The following is a 17,712-nucleotide window of genomic DNA, read 5'->3' on the forward strand; positions in this document are numbered from 1 at the left end:
TTTAACCCTTCCTGCGCCAGGATAAGATCCCCTGGAGCTGGAGATGCTCCCAAGGGCTGAGTTTGTGACTCAGCCACTTCACAGCAGCCTTTTAATTGCATTGCATGGCTGCAAATGTTTTTTCCAGCCCAATTTGGAGGTGCTTTAATAAAACTTGCTAAGCTCGTTCCACGATATATCTGTTTTCCATAAGATCCTATGGATTGGCATTGTTGTCTGCCTTAATTTTTCCAACGATTAAATGGAGGCTCGAACATCCCAAAGGACGTGCAGGGTTTGCTGTCAGGCTGACACAATTACCTGGGAGATTTCATTTACCCGCTAAAATCCTGGTGGAGTGTTCGCCTTCCTCTGGCTCTCCAAAATGTGTTTGTTTTTATTCCAGAGCTCAGTGACCCTCTGGCACACCTTCCGTTGAAAATTAAAAACCCCAGTGTGCAAGGACCTGAACCACTCTATTTTCCAGGATTTTGGCTGTCCATATTCCTGCTTTAGGTATTATCTGTTCAGGTACTGACCCATAAGATCATATTTTATCCAGGGACTTGCCTAGTATTTTCCTTCCTAAGGCAGCTGTGACCATCAGTTTACTGCCCCATCATGTGACTCTTCCTGTCCCCTTCAACTAATGGGAATGAAGTGGGATTTGGGCAATTGTAGTGTGATGTTGATGGGCTGGAGGTTTTTCTTTCCAGCCCATGCTGCCTTGGCCAAGCTGATCTAACACTTCCATTTAATTATACAAAATGCCTATTTTATTTTATTTTATTTTAAATTTTATTTTATTTTATTTTTAATTTTATTTATCTCAGTCTGAGCTGCCTGGTCCTGGGAACAGGGGTGGTTTTTGGCCTGGAGAACACCAGGATTGCCACGAGTCTCTTGCTGAGAACATAAGGATGTTCTCGTGAGATTTCTTCTGCCCTTTTCTCTCTGCTGGTCCAATCCCAAGTGGTTCTCTCCCCAATCCACATCCTAAAGGGCAGATTTAAGGAGCAGGATTGGAGGGAAAAGCTGAGGTGCTGTTTCAGGCTGCTCCTGCTCACAGCAAAAGCTGCTTGAGCCTGATATTTCCCTAATGAAACCATGGAGGGAATGATTTCCCAGTGTGGGGGAAGCATTTTCCACTGACATTATCTCGGTTTAGCCTTCAGACCCGACATGAGCATAATGGGATAATTACAGGCCAGTTTGACGTGCTCAGGCATCGCTTTCATTACAAAGAAATGTTCCTGGAGAAAGGAAATGTCATCCCATTATTGGCTGATCTTTAAAACCTCGAGGTCCTCGCTCACTTTTGCCTTCCCAAATCCGCTTTCCACTCGTACACATCCCCAGCCATACCCAGGGTAGTGACTGTGGTTATCAGGCTGATGAAACAGGCCTGGACACTCAAAGAAATGAGAATTTACTGGTCTCCAGCCAATACAAGTGTCCTGGAGGTTAAACACAGATTTGTCTTTTTAAGTGGGCTTCTCATTCAGGAGCACTGGAGGGAAATTCAGGCTGGAAATGAGGAGTGGTGCAGGTTTTTTGGGACTTGGAGCTTTGGCATCTCCCCAGTACGATCAAGCCCTGTGTGGAATTTTATTGCTCTCCACAGCTCCCTGACAGGAGGGGCAGCCAGGGGCTTCAGGTTCTGCTCCCGGGGAATAGGGACAGGATGAAGAAATTACCTCAAGTTGCTCCAGAGGGGGTTTTGATGGGATATCAGAGGAAATTCCTTCATCAAAAGGGTGGTCAGCCCTTGGAAGGGGCTGCTCAGGAAAGTGGTGGAGTCACAGCCCTGGGAATGTGCCCTGGTGGCCAAGAAGGCCAATGGCTCCTGGCCTGGATCAGGAATGGTGTGGCCAGGAGGAGCAGGGAGGTCTCTCTGCCCCTGTACTCAGCACTGGTGAGGCCACACCTCGAGTGCTGTGTCCAGGTCTGGCCCCTCAGTTTGGGAAGGACGTTGAGACGCTGGAGCGCGTCCAGAGGAGGCAACGAGGCTGGAGAGGGGCTGGGAACACAAACCCTGTGAGGAACCACTGAGGGAGCTGGGGGTGCTCAGCCTGGAGAAAAGGAGACCCAGAGGTGACCTTGTCACTCTCCACAACTCCCTGAAAGGTGGCTGTGCTCAGCTGGGGTTGGGCTCTTTCTCCAGGCAGCACTGACAGAACCAGAGGACACAGCCTCAAGCTGCACCAAGGGAAATACGGGTTGGATATTAGGAGACAGTTTTTTTACAGAAAGGGTGATAAAGTTCTGGAATGGCTGCCCAGGGAGGTGGTGGAGTCACCATCCCTGGGTGTGTTTAAAAACAGACTGGATGTGGCACTGGGTGCCAGGGTTCAGTTGAGGTGTTGGGGCTGGGTTGGACTGGATGATCTTGGAGGTCTCTTCCAACCCAACCAACCCAGTGATTCTGGGATTCTGTGAATTCTGGAATTCTGTGAGTGTTCCAAAACTGTGGATGTGGCAGTTGGGGACATAGGTTGGAGGTGTCCTTATCAGTGCTGGGGAATGCTTGGACTCGAGCTCAGAGGGGTTTGCCAACCTTTGGGATTCTCTGTGGACCATGAACCACCCGGCCCTAAAAACCCCGGCCCGATGGTATAAGAACTGTCAAACCTGGGCTATTTCTTCTGCTTTTTTTTTTGCAATGCCAACTTCTCCCTAATTTTTCAGTTCAAAAGAGTTAGTGGTGCAAGAAAAGAAAGGGTTTGGTACCATGTGGGAGAGCCAGGGCTGGATTGGGTCTGGTCAGAGCATTAATGGAAATTCAGTGTAAGGCTGAGCTGACAGATGGACTTTATGCCACCTCCCTCCTGGCCATGGCTTCTGGGAGGGAAAGGAGATCTGGGAGGAAAGTGCAGCTTTAACACTGGAATATTTCAGCTTTATCTTCCACATGGCTGGAAATATTTGATACTTAAGGCAGCAGCAGAGCCATGTCTTGGGGTAAAACCCTGCGAAAATGCTGTGGGAAATAAATTTATAGAAAATTCTTAGAGTTTGATCGAAGGTTCACATAGTGTGTATTTGTATATAAATTTTGAGATAACAAATATTGACTTAGAAATGTTATAGAGTAAGATAGATATGGTTAAGAGAGAAATAGAATTAGAAATAAGTTTTAAAGGATGGTTTTGTAAAAAAGAGTAGATGTTTTAGAGAAATAGAACTATGAAAAATGTATTGTAGTAATACCCATGAGGAGTAATTTTAGATGATCAGTTTTAAAGCATTTATAACCTAGTGTGGCAAAAACTAATAAGCTAAAAAATGCTTATAGTGTATTGTAATTAGAAAATAGTTGACCTCTGTTTGTGATGGTGTGAATTATAACATCTGTATTGTCTCACCCTTCACATGAAACTGAAAATGGAATAAAAGTTTTTAAAACACCTCTCAGTTGTCCCATCTCTGAGCCAGGAAAAAAGCATAGCCCAGCAGGGGGATAACCCTCAGCTTAATGCTGGGAAGTGGTTAAAAAAACCTCCCAAAAAACTGATGCCAGAGGGAGGGAAAAGCTGCAGAGCCCCCTGGCTTTCCTGGGAATGAAAAAACGCTTTCAGCTCTGCCTCGCCACCCTCTGCCCTGCTGAAGGGCCCCACAGAGCAGAGATTTTCATGCAGGAGGTTTCAATAAGGGCTGTGCACGGCGGTGCTGCCCTGTGGGTAACCACAGCACCCTCCTGGAGCTGCCCATGGAGCCGGCTGAAAGACTGCCCTGTTCCCACTTTTATCGGGTAGGATTCCTGGGGGGAAGCTGCCAAACCCCCAAGCCCAGCGGGGAGGTGGGGAGCAGCCTCTCCTGTGTGCTGGCATGCAGGGCTTGGCTGTGGAAAATGTCTTGGCACAGCTCTTTGGGGCTGGAGGGGACGTGGGGTGGCAGCAGGGACTGCAGAGGGGGAAGATTTGGGGATAAACACACTTGGGGAGGAAAACTCCGGGTGGTTTGGGGGTTTTGGAGCATATATCTGCTCAGCTGGGGTGGTGATGGGCACTGGAGGTGGCAGTGCTGACCTGCAGCTGCAGGTGGAGATGTGGGTGAGCCACCCCTTTCCCAGGGATTTTGTGCACCTGGATATTTGTCCTTGTTCAAAGTAGGTGCCTCATTTTTCATATGAATGCACCCATCTTCGAGTTCTTGTAAAGCCTTTTGCTGCCCCTCCAAAAATGCCCCTTAATACTGAGCATCAAATCAATTATAGCATCGCTATAATGTAAAATAAGATTTTTATTCTATTTTTTTTCCCATAAGCCCCTTCTGCCCTTGACAAATACCAGCTCCCAGGTATTTGTTTACCTCCTTCAACACCATCTCCAGCTGCATCCTTAGCCACAGGGGGGATTTTAGCACTCCAAAAAAGCAGTTCAGCCTTAGCCACCGGAGTTACAGCTCCTTCTTGGCCTCTGGCTGTGTCTTGTCCTTTGAGTTCATGGTTTCCTACTCACACACTCGTCAAACTTCACCCTTGTTGGTTTTTTAAGTTTTTATGGGGCAGCTGAGAGGTGTTTGAAAAGATTTTATTCTGTTATTAGTCTTGATGAATAGTGAGACACAAGAAGAACACCATTCTCTCAGAAGCTAACCTATTTCCTGGTTACAACACTTTATAAATATTTTTGTCTTATTAGCTTTTGCTGCACAGTGTTGCTATTACTTCTAACACTAATCACTTATATTTTTTTTACTGTGGTCTTGCTACAATGCATCTTTCACAGTTTTAATTTTCTAAAATTCTTAGTCTTTTTGCAAGGCTATATTTTGAAACTCGTTGAAACTTGTTTCTAGTTTAGTCTCTCAACAGTGTTACCTCTATTCTATTCTAAAGATGAAGCAACTGAGAGGTGTTTTAAAAGATTGTATTCTATTATTAGTCTCAATAAATGGTAAAACACAAAAGATATAAAACACCACCATTCTGTCAAAAGCTAACTTATTTATAAATGTTTTTTAGCTTATTAACTTTTACCACACAATATCACTACTACTTCTAACACTGATCACTTATATTTTTTACATAATTGTACTAAAATACATCTTTCACAATTTTAATTTTCTAAAATATTTAATCTTTTTAAAAAATTATGTTTTAAAACTTACTAATACTTGTTCCTAGCTCAATCTCTCTCTCAACAATGTTATCTCTATTCTATAACTTCCCTAAATCAACACACCTTATCTTAGTGATTACACACCAATCTACAAAACTATATAAACTTTCTCGTAAGTTTTAAAAGTTCTTTTCAATCCATTTAAACATTTCAATCAAATGTTAAACACTTGACATCTATTAAGTTTTAAAAGTTCTTTCCAAATCCATTTCCCACACACCCTCTGGGTTTGTGTGGGGCCGTTTCTTCCCACCAAAGCAGAGGATGGAGGTGGAGAGGCTCTCCCCAGCAGGAGGAGAGCTCCAGCCTGGCTTTTCTGGAGTGGGCACAGGTGACACCCCCATTTTTTGGAGGTCCCAATGCCCATTTTATGGCTGTAGGGTCCCTCCCTGCCTAAACCCAACGCTCACCCAGCCAGGAGAGCAAATCATGCACAGATTACAGAGGAGCGATGCCTGTGCCTTGCCCTGTTCTTCTTTCCAGCACATTCCATCAAGGAACCAAAAGGAAAAGGTGATTTCCCCCCCACCCCAGATTCCTTTGGTGTCACTGGCATCCCTGATTGTGGAAACCCAGGGCACTGGGAATATTTCTCTGTCTGCTCTGGGGTGTCCTGACCCTCAGGGGAGCACTGACTTTGACCCTCATTCATGGAGAAAACTCCCAAAGCCTCAAGGTAAACTAGAGACTACAAAAGTGTGAAAGAGATTGTAGAGATTGTAGTATGTTACATGGGTGAGAAATTGAGGTTTTAAAATTTTTAGTATGTTACAGATAAATACAAGATAGAGGGTACAAAGTGTTGTCTCGAGTTTCTTTCTTCTTCTTCAGTAGTATCTTGTAATTAAGTAAAAAAAATCCACATTGCAAGTCTTTAAGGGTCAGTTATTAAGTTAGGAAAAAAAATAATTTAGGTGTCACTTCTTAATTGAGTAGCTCAGTTTTTGATTAGACTTAAAAGGGCTTGTAACAAGAGATTGTTAGCCATGTTTGTGCTGTTTTTCCTGCACGCAGAGTCTGGTGCAGACAGCGTGCTGAAGTTTTGATAAAATAACAATAAACAGAAGCTAAAGACCAAAAAAGTCCAATGCATCTCTCATTCCTAACACAAAACTACTCCAGAAATGTCTCCCCTGCCAGGGGAGCCCCCAAGAAATTGCCCAACTTAGAGCCCACAAACTCACGCCTGATAAATCAAGTGCTGGATGTGGGGAGGTTTAAAACACGATTTTTTGGGTGGCTAAATGCAGCCCCTTCCCATTTTCCCTGCTGTGATGCCCGGGATAAAGCTGAGCTGGGCCTGGTGGGGCAGGGCTTGGCTTTGCCTGACAGGTCCAATCCTGGCACTGAGTGCCAGCACCTCCTTCTGAAGAGCTCCAGGCCATAAATAATGAATATCTGCTGAATTATTCAGGCTGGGTGTGCAGCAGATGAATGCAGGGAGATGACCAGGCTAGGAATGAGTAATTATGTTAATTAACCCGTGCAGCTTGCTGGAGGTGCAATTAAGTTCATCCTCCGGGCTGCTGTGATTTTTCAGGCACAGAAATGAGATGAAATGAAACAAACTAAAGCTGCAGTTACAAGAGATGGGTTAAACTGTATGGTTTGAATGATCAGCAGACGAGCTGTGCTCTAATTCAGGTGGATTTATGTTCCAGCAGCTCTCTGTTCCTTCAGGGGGGAAACAGGTACATTTTTTAAAGCTTTAATCACTGCTCTCTGCAAGGACTTGAAGATGTTTCTGCAGATTTAGTAGTGTGATGTGCCAGTCTCTTTATTTGCTGTGTGTTGCTGAAGAGGAAGAAAAATCAAAGAAAAAAATTTAAAATCCATTAGCATCATGAAACAAGTCCTAATAATGGAAAGCTTAATTTTGCAAACACATCACTTGCCATTCAGTGGCCAGCAAAACTTGAGTTCATGTTTAAAGGCTTTTCTGGTGAAAAGAAATAAAGATTTTAGTTGCAAGTGGAGAATATTCCCATTCCCCCCTGCTCTTGGGTTGATTATAAGCATTGCTTTGCACTGTGAAGGACTGGAAGAACCTGCTGGAATTGGGTTCACGAGAGAGAAGTTTAAGGAATGCCTGAGACTTTTCCCAAGCTGACATGGAAAGGGTTTGCTCTGAGCTTTGCCTCATCAAGGAATTACCCAGGTGAGGTGAATTCTCTACTGAAGAGCTCCAAACCTGCTCCAGCTGTGAGGGATTTGGTGAAACCTTTAAATAGGAGAAGTGAGGGGGTAAAATCCATAGTTTTACCTTCGTTTGGAAGAGTGGAGATGGCAGAACGTGGCTCGTCCATGGGCTGGATTTTGGATTTGGGATTCCCACCTCCAATTTCACCTCCTGGTAGGGATTTATACTACTGAAGAATGGGGTACTGGGAGGTTTCACTTGAGGATTGATTTATTTTTTGGAATTATTTAATCTGCTTGGGTTTGGTTTGCCTTTTACAAACTTTATTTGCCTCCTGTCCTGGGTATCTCTTACAAAAATATAGAGAATCTTGAGGGATCAAAAACATATTTATTTAAGTTCCCCATCCTAGTGTGGCTCCTGGATTTTTTTTTCTCCCATAATTTATGCCTCCATGCTCAGCATTTGCTGTTCTGCTGCCCAATCAATACCAATTCTGCTTGGAAATTGCATTAATGGTCTTTAAAATCAGAGTTTGCTTGCAAAACTTGACCTTATCTGTAGATCAGAGCAGTTTGGGAAGTCAGGGTTTGTCGTGGGGTTTTGAGGAGGTGATGGATTAACTGCAATTGCAGTGAAATATTTGTGGTATTAGCGTGAGCTATTTAAACTTAATTGACTTTTCTGGGAGTTTACAAGGGAATATAAATGGAGAGTAAAAAGAACCAGACATGTAAAATTGGAATAATTTAAAATTCAAAGACATGAGACAAAAAATGTGGCATGTATAGAGGAAATAAGCCCCCTTCATTTTTCAGAGTGGTCATTAATAGTAAGAAACAGGGGTGTTTTGGGTCTGTGTGTCCTGAATTTTGTGTGCACACTCAGGGTGGCTGGGAGTTGAGCCAGGAACGGGTGCAAATCAATGCTGTAATGTCCATTATTGCACTGACCCATTGATTCCAGCTTACACCTGATCAATCGCTTGCCTCTCTTTGATGGGGAACAAAGAGATGGTATTATTTAAGTCTGGTATTATTTACCATACCACAGGAATGGTAAAGAGAACCCACCCAAAAATGTGGTGCTTGCAGGCAGAGTTACATCTCCAAAATAGTTTCTTTATTGGGCAAAATGAATATTAAGCTGAAGCAGGCTGAGTTTGATTGCTGTGAGGGACCTACAGACAGTGCTGTGGGTTTATAAATGCCCTTTTTTATATAAATAAGCTCCTTAAGATGCCACATATTCACTTTTTAGGGAGTTGTAGTGGGTAACTTGAGAAAAACTTATGATTAAAAACTTGTGGTAGCCCCTTGCAGAGAAACCGAATAAACTAATGCATTAAAGCTGGGCTTGAGCAATAGCATTGCTATTTTTTTTAATGCGATGACTATTTTAATCTTGCATTTTGGTCGCTTTGGGGGTGTTTTTTGTTGGGTAGCTGTTCTGTTTTGTTGGGTTTTCCTGGTGGTGGTGTCGCTTGCCCAATGTTTGGCGTAGGGCAGCAGAGGGCGGCCTTACTCCTCGAGTTTGTGTTCCCTGCTGCCGAGAGAAACGGGGACAAAAAGCAGGGAAAAAGCGGAGAATGTGGGGAATGCTGTGCCTGCCCGAGCTGCGGGCCGTGTAAGGGAGCGGAGGTGGCACAGGAGCCGCGCCACGCCCAAAGCATCAGCTGCAGACCGTGCTTGCTGATAGCCCTGCCTGGGGAGCAAAAGGGGGAAAAAAGGAAACAGCGGGTGCAAAGCAAAAACAAAGGGATTTTTGTGTGTGTGGAAAGGAACAGGGGTGGTTTGGAAGCAATCAGAAGCCAACTGTTTCTTAATTTCAAGACATTATAAACGTTTTTTAACCTATCAATTTTAACCACACCGTACTATAAACACTTAAATAATCTAAAATTACCCCTCTTAAGTCCCACTACAATGCATCTCTCATAATTCCACTTTTCTAAAATACCTAGTCTTTTTTACAAAGCAACCTTTTAAAACTTGTTTTTAGTTCCATTTCTCTCTCAGCAATGTCTGTCCCATTCTATGGCATTTCTAAGTCAACATTTCTTATCTCAAAGTTTACATACAGATACACACTACGTAAGCTTTTTGTCAAGCTTTAAAAATTTTCTACAAATCCATTTCCCACAGTTTGGAAGCAGGCTGTGAGTTTGCTCTCCTGCTCAGGGTGCAGGGATCTGGAATGTGTTGCCCTCCTGCTGCACAGTGCAGGGTTTGTGCCTTGTATTGGTCCTTCCGCCTGTGCCAGGGGCTCTGGAGATGGATTTGGACGTGGGGCTTTGTGTGTTGGGATTGCAGAAACTCGGGAAGGGGGAAAGGGCCCTCTTGCCTGGGCCAGAGGAGATAAAGCTGCAACACAAACGGTTCTTGCAGAGAAATCACCTGGGGCCAGCACAGGAGGGACCTGGAGCTGCTGGAGAGAGCCCAGGGGAGGCACCAGGATGAGCAGAGGGATGGAGCAGCTCTGCTGGGACAGCTGGGATTGTTCACCTGGAGAGGAGAAGCTTTGGTGGGGCCAAATTGTGGCCTTGCAGTGCCTGAAGGAGCTACTGGAGAGAGAGGGAGAGACTTGGGACAGGACACGGGGAGTGGCTTCCCAGTGCCAGAGGGCAGGGATGGATGGGATATTGGGAAGGAATTGTTCCCTGGGAGGGTGGGCAGGCCCTGGCACAGGGTGCCCAGAGGAGCTGTGGCTGCCCCTGGATCCCTGGCAGTGTCCAAGGCCAGGTTGGACAGGGCTTGGAGCAGCCTGGGACAGTGGAAGGTGTCCCTGGAATGGCAGGGGTGGTATTAGCTGAGATTTAAGATCCCTTTGAGCCCAAACCATGCTGTGATTATATAGAATACCAGTACCAGCCCAGGGATCTTTCTTTCCCAACCAGAGAAGCAGACCCAGAACATTTTGCCTTTGCAGCAGCATCACTTCCAAGAGATTTCTCCCCTTAGGTTTGAGGAAGCTCCCAGTAGTTGTTATCACAATTCCCCAGAAGTGACAACTGTGCTGTTTTCCACACAAACCAAAGATTGGGAACTGGTGGGGAAGAGGTGTACGGGTGAATCCTCCTGGCATGTTTGACTTCTCTGCCATGGAGAGGGGTTTAGGTGAGAGGAAAAGCAGCTGGGAATGGAACTGGAGTGAGGAACACCAGGGCAGGTGAGGAGGTGGAGCAGTGCCAACCAGGAGGGAGCCCTGCACCACAGCCAGGGGTTTGGCTGCTGATCTGCACCAGAAATGGAAGAAAGGAGAGGATAGAAGCTCTGCCCACCCCGTGACTCACCCGGGCACTCAGCTGAGAGATGTGAGCGGTGCTGAGGAAATCGGGCGAGTGCTGGTCTCTAATGCTCTGATGAGTAGAGCAATCAGTCCCTGCAAACACTGACAGAGGAAAACGGTGAATATAAACATTTTACACACTCTGAGAGCCCAACTTGATGGAGTTCCCCCAAGCATAAATAAGAAATCGCTGTAGAAGTCAGTGGAGTGCAGTAAAAGCTTTGTGAGGCCTGATGTGAGCCCTGTTTGCAGACTGTGCCTGGATGATTCATGGATATTTCCTCTGTACTGCAACAAGCTGGGCCCTCTGTGGGGTGCAGCCATTGATTCGGAGCCTTAGATGATCACAGGGCTCAGCTCCTGTGGACAGAGCTTTTTGGGAAATGTTCTCGGAGAGAAAGGGTTTAGCCTTGCTGGAATTGTGGCCATAAACACCTGTAGATCCCTGAATAAGAGTCTGGTGCTCCAGTGGAATATTTCCAGTTGCTCAGGACATGCAAATGTCAAAGACTTCAGGATAAATCCTGCCACAAATCTGTCTTTAAAAAGGAAGGCAACTCTCAGTGCGACTTAAAGAAACACCAGCCTGTTCTCCAGGCATGTAAACCCCAGATTTGAAATCTGTGGTTTGTGTTTACTATTATAAATACCTGAAACAGCCAAATACTATTTTTTAATAAGCAGGGGAATTAAACTGATTGTATAAAGAGACAGGACACTTGTTCTCAGTGCACCATGAGATAATGGTAACACACTGGTTATTTTCATATCGGGGGAGCAGAATTTGTGTTTATTTCTAATCCAATTCCAAATATAAATGAATTGTTTTGGAGGCTGGATAAATCAACCCAACAGACCAAGGCAATTATGGGAGGTGAGTGGTGCATTACTGGCGAGGAGAGATAAGAAACACTGCAGGGTCTGAAGGGGTGAGCAGAGGGAGCACCCAGAATTGCAAATGCTCAGGGCTGCTGAGAGGTTTGTCACTGTGAAGCCCTCGAAGTGAAGGAATGGCATCAAACAGCCTCAGAATGAAGCTGGAGAAATGAGCTGCTATCAATTAATATAATTTAGAGGTGGGGGGGAGGAATGAGCTTCTTGCTGTTCTCACCTTCCTGAGGGTTTTGCTTTCCACCTCTTGCAGCCAGAGCACCGTGACTAAAACAATCAGTGATGTGCACAAGGCAGCATGGGTCAGAGAGGGGCAAGCTGAAACTGAGGAGTTCAGCTGTGGCTGTGTTGTGTTTTACAAGAAAACAGAGAAGAATTGCAGCTGTCTGGTGGAACAAATCTCTTTTTTGGTGAGCCCAAGTTTTTCCCAGCATCTGACAAGGACCAATGCTCTGGCAGAGCTGGGATTGTTCAGCCTGGAGAGGAGAAGCTTTGGTGGGACCAAATTGTGGCCTTGCAGTGCCTGAAGGAGCTACAAGAAGCATGGAGAGGCTTTTTACATGGGATGGAGGGACAGGACACAGGGAATGGCTTCCCAGTGCCAGAGAGCAGGGCTGGATGGGATTTTGGGAAGGAATTGCTCCCTGGCAGGGTGGGCAGGCCCTGGCACAGGGTGCCCAGAGCAGCTGTGGCTGCCCCTGGATCCCTGGCAGTGCCCAAGGCCAGGTTGGACAGGGCTTGGAGCAGCCTGGGACAGTGGAAGGTGTCCCTGGAATGGCAGGGGTGGGATGAGATGAGCTTTAAGATCCCTTTGAGCCCAAACCCTTCCGTGATTCCGATGGTGCCCTGGGAGCAGTTGTTGCTTGTTGGAGTCCCAGATAAAGACAAACCCAGAGGCGATTTCACGTGGAGAAGGTGTAGAACAGATGCAATCCAAGGAGGAATGTGTGGGGGGCAGTGAATGTCTCAGGGTCACGGAGCACAGGCTGCCCCCAGCCTTCAGCTCTGGCTGATGAGAAGTGGAAGGAAACTGGCCTGGCTATCCCTGTGGAAACCAGACCCAGCACATGGCTCCTACCTTCCTTCAACTGTTCCAGCTTCCCCCAGTCCAACAGAGATGTGTGTGGGAGCAGAGTGAACCTGTTTTCCCAGCAACATCAACGGAGTTGATGTTTTTTTACAGACTTCACCTCTGTTGCATCCTGGATCTTGTGGCTCCACGACTAAATCTGCTTCCCTGCATTTCATTTAATTGGTCCCTGGGTTCATTTGCTGGTTGCTTATGGCTGAAAGCAAATGGAAAACAGCATTTCCAGGGCCTGCCTTGTCGAAATGCTTTTTGCTCTACATAGGCAGTGCCCCAGGACTGCTGGGAGAAGCAGGGCATGGGCAGTGTCTAACTGTGGTAACTGCAAAGAGCACCGAGTGTTTATTTTGGCAGCTTGCAGAACCAATTTCTGCTTAATCCAAGCCTAAGGAGACTTCTTAAGGCAGCTGAATCATTTAGGACTGGTTTCTGGCTTAATTCAGCCCAGAGGAAGAAGTGTTTAAGCTCTGCCAGTGTCTGATCTTGCTGGGCAGTCCATCCTTTCCTGGAAAGTGGGAAAAATGAGCCAGTCACTTGAGGTGTGTCTGGACAGGAGGGATCAGGATCGTGGCTCTGGTTGAGGATCATGTGTGTGGTCCTTCCTGGAGAAAGCCTGGCCCCAAGGATGTCATTCAGGCTGAGGATGTGAGAAGTGCTCCCAGGAATCCCACAGTGTTCCCTTAACCCTAGAGGGCTGTGGGGACACACAGCCACCATGTGCACCCAGCTGGAGGGGAGAGCTGCTGAAAATCCAATTTACTGTGCATCATGGGAGAAAATCTTCCTGCTTTTGGAGGGCACAGGTTCCTGTAGATGTGTGGCCAGAGATGGTGGCAAGAGGGTCTTGTCAGAGGGATGGTTTTGGTTGCTCTGATGGAAGGAACAAGCTCTGAAGGGCTTGTTGAACTTGTGGCTACCAATAATGATTTTTCTGGTGCCATTTTTCTGTAGAGCTTGTAATGAGATGAGTGATTCTTGTGTTGTTTCAGCTCTGCAGCCCACCCAGCAGGAAGCACAGCCCAGGCTTTGCTCCAGCCTGCAAAAAACAACAAGGGGAGGGAGATCTCTCACCTTGTACTGACAGGAGGTGCTTTGTGCCATCCACCTCTTCCTTCCAGGCAAAGAGCCCACAAAGGAGAATTTAAATCTTCAATGTGATGTGTGCCCAAAACCACTGTGTTCCTGGAGAATTCTCTGCTATTCCATGCTCCCAATGTCTCCTCCTTCGGCTTTGCATGGCACAAACATTCATTTGGTGTTCTGCGTGTCCCTAATGTGATCTAAAAAGCTAAATGCATTACAACTGCAGAACAGCACATTGTTATTTTTTCCTTTGGCTTCTTCTGCAGCCAACAATTTTTTGTTCCCTTAATAAGCCTTGTGGTATTTTTCTTTTCCTTCTCATGCACTCTACCTCAGATTCATCCTGAAAGGATTTCCTGCAATGGCTACATGCTCTTCACACTTCTCAGTGTTTCTTACTGAGCAGGGAAAGAACTGATGCCCTAAAGGAAAGTCATCAGGATAATCCAGTTCAGGTGTTGATTTGACTTCCAGCGTGCAGGAATCAATGGGGTTTGAATGACAGTGCTCAGAGCTGGATATCTCCATCCCTTTGTGGGGAGGAACAAATGGCTTTCACTTTTGTATTAGAGGCTCTGGAAAGGACCAAATTAGGGAGGAGGAACATCCAGTGCCATGAGAAAATAGGTCTTGTTTTCCTAGAGAAAAGAGGCTGAAGCACTTCCCAGATATTCAATTCCTGCTCCTTGGTCTTGGCAAGGCTGCTTTGACACAGTAGTTTCAGCTTCATACCCATCCCTGGGGGCTGAATTAGTTCCCAGGTGCCCCTTAAAAATCTTTAGCACCCTGTGGCCTCAGAAGGAGCTGCCAGAGGCGTTTTGGGGCAAAAGGAATGGCCAGATGTGCCTTAGGGAGGAGTCGGGTGTGCCCGTGTTTCAGTAGGTGGCACTCCTTGCTCTGCCTTGGGGACTGCCGTGGATTTTGGGGTCGTGGTGGAATAGCAGGTGGCATCCCATGGATGAGATGCGGCGAGTCTCAGGTGTGACCACACCTTCGAGGTGCTTTTTGTAAGGGTTCAGCTGCTGTGCTGCCTCCCTCGAAATTTGCCTGTATTCTTGTAGTTCCTTCTCATCCTAAAGGTGTTGCTGTGACTGTGCAGGTAGGGCAGGAATTTGGTTGTGTGCCAGCGGAGGGCAGAGCCCTGCAGGTCACAGACCTTCCCAAACCTGCACGAAGCAGGATAATCCAGCACAAAATCCAGCCGGTGCAACTTTCTGCCACGGGCTGATCTGCTCCTGCAGATATTTTGGGAAAAGAGTAGAGTGGATTAGGCAGGGAACCAACACCACATCCAGGAGGAGGAAGATGTTTATGTATGTGGGCAGTGGTGCATGCCCAGCCTCTCTGTCCGTGCTGTCCTGGCTGGCTGGAGCAAGGTGACATTTGCCTGTCAGGGATCGTACCAGCTCCCTGAGCCTTGTCTCGGGAGTCCAGGGAGGTGTTTGCAGGATAGGCAGTGTTCAAACACAGTTTCAGCTTGAAAAATGGCAGCTGAGTGGGTGCATTTGGTGACAGATGATCCCTGAAAAGGTTCAGAAGCAGAAGGTATCAAAACCCTGGAGCTGTGCAGAGAGGAAATATTGTGAGTGCAGCGGAGAGGAGAAACATCCCTGCTCGGTGTGATTCCCACCAGCCAGCCCTGGTGTGCTGCGCTTTGGGGCAGATCTCTGCAGAAGCTCTTTTTTTTTTTTTTTTTTTTTTGGCTTCCCACTCGACATCCAGGCAGTGGAGGGAGCAGGAAAAGGCTTTGGGAAGTTCATAGCCTAAAGGTTTCCTTAAGCTGTGAGCAGCTTCACCCAACACCAAGCCAGTTGGTGCATTCCTGCCATTCTTTTCCCTAAAGCTGTTCCTTTCCATTCCCTGGATCAAGCAGACAAAGCAGCTGCTCTGTTGAGCCTGAGATCCACTTATTTATTTTGTTGGGAGCTTTAAATTGAAAGGAATAGGACCATAGGATTTATTTTTATTGGAGTGGGGTGGTACCCTGGGATCCCTGAGATCACTCAGCAGGATCTGTGCTGGCCTTGTGGTTTCTGTGCTCTGGTTTCTTTGGGAGAGCAGGGAATAGGCAACTGCCAGCTGCCTTCCCATGGCAGAGCTCTGCTGTTGGCTTGTGAAGCCATTTGGGCTGCTTTGGCCTCATCTTTAAACCGGGGAACACTGGCCTTGGGCTTGACAGTGGCTGGTTATGGTCCCAAATCTAAACCTGGGCCATAAAAATATCTCTCAAGACTCCCAAGGGTCTGATGAAAATCTGCTTCCTACCTGGAAATGAATACACATTTTAGATACACTCAGCTAGATTCCTTGACAGCTTTATGTGCCATAATGTCTCATAGTTTTCTGTGGATCCTTTCTGTTCTGGGGCACTGTTGTCTCAGTCCAGGGCTGTGGCCCTCTCATTGAAACAAAGTAATGTTATTTTACTGCTTGTCACTGAGAAATTATGCACCAGTTTTCTCCAGGGCCGCGATTCTTTTGAAACCTGGTGGGTTTCAGGTAACTGTATCACCTCTCCCTCCTGCAGATTTCACTTCTGCAGGGAGGAAAGCAATAAAACTTACAGCGTGTTGGCTGAATGCTGTTAAATATTTTATTTATCACTGATTCCCGGTTTGTAGGCAGCAGGAATGCATCTGTTTAATGCCTGTTGTCTTTAAAATGGAAATGTTCAGCAGATATCTGGTACTTTTGTTCCCAGTGAGTTATGTGAGATGGAAATAGGGGGAATAGACAGTAAAAAATGCTGTCTGGACTTAAACCCATGGAAACAACTGGGGAACTTTGCTTTGTGCCTGGCATGAATGTATCAAGGGGACTGAAAACTAAAGAGTTTTGCCTAACTCTATCCCCCTCTCCCCCCCCCCCCCCCCTTTTCACATGCATTTGAAAAATGCATGAAAAGCCTGCAAAGCCTCATGTCTGTGAGCAGAGGCCAGGCCGTTTCCAGCAACAGTGTGGAGCAGGGAGCAGCTCTAATTCCTCATCTGTTCTCTTTTACAAATTTATTTTATAAAAACCAGCTGCAGGTTGAAAGCTGGAGTCAGTGTGTAACCGGGGGAGGGGGAAAAAAGGGCAAGACCAAAGGAGCTCAGCCCCATAAGCAGGGGCTGATGTCTGGCACTTGCAGCTCATGCCTGGCATGGGAGGTCTAGACACAAGCACGTAGGTGCCACCCACCTCCAAAGAACACATTCAGGGCTGCATCCTCCTCCTCCCCAAATCAAACTCCCCAAGAGGGACCAGAAACAGCTGCTGAAAACCTCTGAGCATGAAACTGTGCCAGTGCCCCAGAAGCTTTGGTGAGGTTCCTACACTCTGGGGCTTTTATCACTGGCTCCTCCAGGCTGGATGATTTGACCAGGAACCCCAAAAACAGCTCTCAGCCCCCTGTTTCTTCCCCAGAGAGCCAAGGCTGGAGCTGTGCTCTCAGGGTGAGCATTGCTGGCCCTTCAGAGCCTGGCAAATGGAAGAACCCAGAATCGTTTGGCACTGAGGACGTGGCCACTGTGGCTCATTAATTTGATTTTGTTACTTCTGTGCTGCAGCCCAGTGAGCTGTATGGCAGAGGTAGGGCCACACAGGAAACCTGAGTGCATGAAGGAAAACCCTGCACTCCGGGGAAGTCTGATCTGTCTGGTACAGCAGAAACTTGGGCTTTCACATGGTATTTGGGCCAGGCAGAAAATCTCCCAGATTTTAAGTTAAGGGGGTGTTTTTCAGTGCTCTGAAAGCCAGATGCCCTGCCTCCAGGCTTTTCCAGTGCAGACAGACTTGACCGATATTCCCGTGAAAATCTGGGTTTTTGGAGCCCGGAGCTTGCTGAGGCTTGAGGAGGAGCCATGCCAGGCGCTGGTTTGTGCTTCCACTCGGGGAAGACAACAAAAACCGGCTCTTTAAAAGCAAAGCAAAGGGGGGAGAAGTTCTTTAAGGCGAAGTGGCACCTTGAGCGGAGCAGAGGGGGAAGGAGGGGAGCAGGACGGGAGGTCCGCGGCTCGGACCTGTCCGCTGGCCTCCAGCAGAAGGCCGGCAGGGCAGGCACCGGGAGCTGCTCCCGGCCAGCCCCCTCCCTCCTCGGCAGCTCGCGGGGCGTGGGCGGCGCGGGGCGCGGCGGGGCCGGC

The 17,712-nt window shown here is 47.0% G+C and overlaps 1 protein-coding gene across 2 annotated transcripts in view; it reads left to right on the forward strand.

The window, feature by feature from the left end:
* Window positions 1–17,712, forward strand: part of PRKG1 (protein kinase cGMP-dependent 1) — a 376,558-nt gene that overhangs the window by 10,873 nt on the left and 347,973 nt on the right. The window lies entirely within an intron of this gene.

This window comes from Anomalospiza imberbis, chromosome 8 (genome assembly GCF_031753505.1).
Source record: "Anomalospiza imberbis isolate Cuckoo-Finch-1a 21T00152 chromosome 8, ASM3175350v1, whole genome shotgun sequence".
Classification (NCBI taxonomy): Eukaryota; Metazoa; Chordata; class Aves; order Passeriformes; family Viduidae; genus Anomalospiza; species Anomalospiza imberbis.